A 5,000-nucleotide genomic window follows, 5' to 3' on the forward strand; every position below is an offset into this window, starting at 1 on the left:
GGCACACGATCATGCAGACCCACGCCTCCCCCGATGCCTGTCTCTCTACGGTTGTCCGTCGTGATTTTCGGTTGATTTTCCTCCTCTTGCTCAATTTTTCTTTTCGCTTTCAATCTTCTCCCCCCTATCCCTTTCCCTTTTCCTTCTTTTCCTATTACTCCTCCCCTTCCTTCCCTCCCCTCTTCTGATGTGGTATTCGTCAGGTTTCCTCATCTACCATTTTACATGTTGTTTTGTTTTTTACCTTTAGCACGGCCCAACACCGTTTGCATCCTCTCCTTAGTTTGATTTTATGTTCCTTCTCTCTGATCCTTATTCGCGTCCCAGTACCAACTCCAATCCCAGCCCCATTTCCATTCCCGTTCCCGTCCCTATCCCCGATCCCGCCCCGTCCCAGACCCAGTCCTGATCCCCATTCCAGTTCCTGTCCCAGTCCCGATCCCTATCGCAACTAGATCACCTGTTTTGCTCTCTCTCGTCCGCGAACGTTGTCATGCAGATGCGCCTGAACTTGTTGATACTGGTGTAACGCTGTTTTTTTGTTTTGTTTTTTCACTGCAGAAGAGCTCACCGACTTTGCGGTTCAAGTTGCATGCAAGGAAGGAAGGGGGAGAGAGAGAGAGAGAGAGAGAAAGAGAGAGAGAGAGAGAGAGAGAGAGAGAGAGAGAGAGAGAGAGAGAGAGAGAGAGAGAGAGAGGCGGGGGGATGGGGGGTTGTAAGCGAGGGAGGGAGGGTGGAGGCTGACAGCGGGTCTTGTCATTGCTTAGAGCCACTCCTGGTCGGCAGTCACTCACCACCTGTGCCCTTGCGAGAGTCGAGCGTCTCCCTTTGTTCACGCACTTACCTCCTTGTGCAAATCGGCTCTCAAGCCCCCGTCGTCTGGGGCGCGGATGGTCGCACCCGCACCCGCAAGCCGCACGTTATCCGCTTCCTTGACCTCGGTTAGCCAGCGAGTGCCCGCAGGGTCCCCGCTCTCCTCTGCTGTTTGACGATTAAGAAAGAAATTAAAAGTGGGCGACATTTGTGTGGAGTGTCTCTCCCGCCTCTCCGCCTTTTTCACTTTTTATCTTCCTTTGAAACGCGACAACAGGTCTCCAGAGTGGGCGTTTGAAGGGAGTGTTGATCGTGTTGACCACGTGTGTTTTTAACCTGTTGACCGTATCTCGGTTGCCTTAGCGTGAAACTCCCGTTACTTGGAGCGTGCAGTGACGTCCGGCTGTCTCTGGCTCAGTATAAAACAGGTAAGCTTACACCAGGTTTGATACCGGCCGACGTCGGAAAAAGGGGGTGGGGGCTGGATAAGCAAGTGACACAGGCCAGTGTTTGCCGTGTGTGTGTGTATGACGCACGTGGAATATGGACATACGTGGCATGGTCATCTCTTTATGTTCATGCGACTTTTGTCTGTCTGTCTCTCTCTCTCTCTCTCTGTCTCTCTCTCTCTCTCTCTCTCTCTCTCTCTCTCTCTCTCTCTCTCTCTCTCTCTCTCTTTCTCTCTCTCTCTCTCTCTCTCTCTCTCTCTCTCTCTCTCTCTCTCTCTCTCTCTCTCTACCTTCCCCCCCTCCTTACCTCTTCTCACCACCTACGTTCCGTTTCTCCTTCCCCTTTCTTTCACCCATTCATATTATTCGATGTAGAGAAAAGTGTCTCGCAACACCGCACCTTCCCGAAGCGCTGACGACGGACGGATTTTTGTTTTCGTGAGGTGGTGGGCGTGTTTGAACTGGACACCTCCGCGACATGCTCTCGGTTGCCTTGCCCTGCTGCTCCTGGTCAATGGCGTATGTGAAACCACTTCTGCCTCTGCCTCGTGTGCGGCATTTACTGGTAAGAGACCGCGATGAAAGCACGGCGGGTTATTGTGCTGTAGAGAGAGAGAAAATGCAAGAGTTGTAAGACGGGCTGCGAGGCACCTCTGCGCCGAGGAAGAGGTTGCCAGTTATCGGAATGTTGATGACTGGGGATCCAGACTAGGTTCTCCTCCGCTCCCCCTTACTTCCCCCTTCCCTGTCTCTCCCCTTAACCCTCTGTCCCTTAGCTCTTATTAACCCCTCCCCATCCTCTACCCTCTCCTCTCCTTCATCTCTCCTTAACTCCCCTCCCTCCCCTTCTCTACCCCTCACCTCCTCTCCCCTCCCCTCCCCTCCCCTCTCTACCCCTCACCTCCACCTCCCCTCCTCTCCCCTCTCCTCCCCCCCCTCTCCCTCCTCTCCCCCTCTCCCTCCTCTCCCCTCTCCTCCCCTCCCCTCCTCTCCCCTCCCTTCCCCTACCCCTCCCCTCCCCTCCCCTCCCCTCCCCTCTTCTCTCTCCGCCCTCCCTCCCTGTTCTACCCCTCCTCCTCCCCTTCTCTCGCCCCCCGATGCTCCCCACTCAGCTGTCTCGCCCTGCCCATGGCTCCCCTCTCCCCATGGCTCCCCCCTCCCCTCTCCCCTCTCCTGCACATGCCCTTGATCTTAGTCGTCGCTCTCAACGGTTACCTTGTTTATCGGCCAGAGATGCAAAGGTTGCGGAGACGATTTGGAAGCTGACTGAAGGAGGGAAAGAAGGAGAGAGGAGGAGAGGGGATGAAGGTTGGAGCGGGTGGTGATGCAGGTTTGATGTCACTGTTCCGATGTCTTGAAATGAAGGATCAGCAATGTTGCTTATTGAGAGTATTGTTTCATGTATTTGTAGCCCCACTTCCTTCCTATTCCTTCCCTACTCTCTTCTCTGTCTCTCTGTCCCTCGCCCTTTCCCTCAGCCTCTCCCTCCCCTTCCCTCTCTGTCCCTCCTCCCAGTGCCAGCGCCATCCTTATCGACAGTGCCACGGTTTGATCCCCCAGAGGGTGTGTCCTGGGAGGGCGAAAAGGAGGGTCGAGGGGCGGGGGTCGCGGGGTCGCTGGCTCCGCTGCTCTGGGATGACGAGCGTGCCTGATGACGAGGAAAGGGAGCTTAGATCGTCTTGCCATTAGTCGAGGAGGGATCCAGACGGGCTAATGCATCGTGTCATTCAGAGGGCGCCTCGGATGCTGTTTGCTCACTCGGCGCGGCGCGGGTTCCACGGGGCGGGGATGCCCTGCTTCCGCCCCCTTCGCCTTTCCGTTGCTCCGGGCGTCGCTTCGGTATTTACTCTCCCTAGCTTCTCTTTTTTTCCCTTCCTTATCCTTGTTTCCTATCCCTTTCCCTTTTCTTTTGCCTTTAGCCTTTCCCAGTTCTCTCCCCATTCCCTTTCGCAGTCCTCATTCCTTTTATCTCCCTTTTCTTCTTTCCTTTGCCTTATCTCTCTGTTTCTACTTTTCCTCATTCCTTTTCTTTCTTCTTCCCTTGTCCCTTATTTTTACTCCTTCCTCGTCCTCTTCCCTTTACCCTGATTTGTCCCTTCCTCTAATCGTCTTTATGATTTTCTTCGCTTACCCACTCCCTTTGCATTTATCTTCCTCCCCCTTCCTCTTTCCCCTTCCCTTTCCCTTTCCCTTTTTAGGGATCAAAGGGGGAGGGTATTGTTGAGTCCGAATAAATAATTCAAGGATCAGGAACTCGCCATTGGTGTCCGAGCAACGGGTGGGGGGGGGGTCTTTAAAGCTATTTAAAGAGTTCTGAAATGTCCTTTTGCTTCCGGAATTTCTTGGGGTTGTATTGAGAGAGAGAGAGAGAGAGAGAGAGAGAGAGAGAGAGAGAGAGAGAGAGAGAGAGAGAGAGAGAGAGAGAGAGAGAGAGAGAGAGACTGAGAGAGAGACTGAGACTGAGACTGAGACTGAGACTGAGACTGAGACTGAGACTGACTGGGAAAGAGATAGAAGGGAGAAAAGAAAAGGAAAACTAAGGAAGATACAGTCAGTTAGAAAACGAGTGTGTTTCGGGGCTGCATACTAGTATTAAACACACTGCCATGGCGAGCCTGTGAATTAAAGACACGCCATTGGGCGGCCGGGCATCGCTTAATTTATGTAATGATTCCGTGAAAAGGTGGAAATATAAAATGTTGGACGGGTTAGTAGAGGATGTTTGTTTTAGTACTTGTTTTTTTTATACGGCGACGATTTAGGAAAACATTAGGCGATGGGAGAGGGAGAGGGTTAGGAAGAGATTGAGAGAGAGAGATGGAGGGGGGGAGAGGGAGAGGGAGAGAGAGTTTGAGACAGGGGAAGGGGAGGGAGGCGGTAGGAGAGGGAACGGGATCGGGAAGGGAGAGGAGGGGGAGAGGGCGAGGAAGGGGGAGGGGGAGGGAAGGGAAATATTAAATGCTGTGTGTTTCAGTTGATGATGCATATTTTATAGTTTGCTTTTCACGGTCGAAGATTTAGCTTAAGCATTTGATGGAGAGAGAAGGGGAGGAAGAGAGAGGGAAAGAGAAAAATGAAAGGAATAGAAAGATAAAGTAAAAGAATGAAATATAACTGGTGTTAGTTTTTCACGGTTGGAGATATAGCGTAAGCATTTGAAGGAGGGAGAAAAGAGGGAGAGAGACGGCATGAGAGAGAGGGGAATATAAAATGATATGGATTTAGTTCGTGATGTTTACTTTATAGTTTGTTTATTCACGGGAGAGAATTTAGCATAATCGTTTAATGGAGAGAGAGGGAAAAGGGAAAAAGGGAGAGTTGATGGAGAAAGAGGGGGAAGGGAAAAAGGGAGAGAGAAGGAGAGAAAGAGCAAGAGAGGGAAGGAGAGGGAGGGAGAGAGCGCTTGCAAGGGTCGTGCATGCAAGGTGACCTTCTGCCGCTTGCACTGTGTGCGAGGATAAGCTTGGAAGTGGTTCTCTGAAAAGAAATAGCCGGGAAAGATAACATTGGTGACCACATGGCGCCTGCTGCTTATTTTATTTCCTCCTTAAACGGTCGATGCTTTGTTAGTGAAGGAAAGATGTACTGTGCACTTAAGCTGGTGCGCGAAGGGGCTTGGCTTCTGGAAAAGAACCTGGAAAGCGACACGGGTTGGTGGAGTGGGTGGTGGCGACGAGGGGGAGGGGGAAGGGGAGGGAGGGGAGGGAGGGGGAGGGCTAAGCGTTGGATCGCTGTCGC

At 52.3% G+C, this 5,000-nt stretch overlaps 2 protein-coding genes across 7 annotated transcripts in view; both read left to right on the forward strand.

Moving 5' to 3' along the window:
* Nca (neurocalcin homolog) overlaps positions 1-5,000 on the forward strand; it is a 626,340-nt gene that overhangs the window by 361,484 nt on the left and 259,856 nt on the right. The gene's annotated exons all lie outside the window — the stretch shown is intronic.
* LOC113819578 (neuronal calcium sensor 2) overlaps positions 1-5,000 on the forward strand; it is a 338,619-nt gene that overhangs the window by 99,836 nt on the left and 233,783 nt on the right. The window contains exon 1 of one of the 2 annotated variants that reach the window (XM_070123470.1): positions 826-1,241. The exons of the other annotated variant lie outside the window; for it this stretch is intronic. The gene's annotated coding sequence lies outside the window, so the exon portion shown is untranslated. Of the gene's footprint in view, positions 1-825; positions 1,242-5,000 lie in introns of those variants that run through there. 2 annotated transcript variants of the gene reach the window in all.

Source organism: Penaeus vannamei, chromosome 7 (genome assembly GCF_042767895.1).
Source record: "Penaeus vannamei isolate JL-2024 chromosome 7, ASM4276789v1, whole genome shotgun sequence".
In the NCBI taxonomy this organism is placed as follows: domain Eukaryota; kingdom Metazoa; phylum Arthropoda; class Malacostraca; order Decapoda; family Penaeidae; genus Penaeus; species Penaeus vannamei.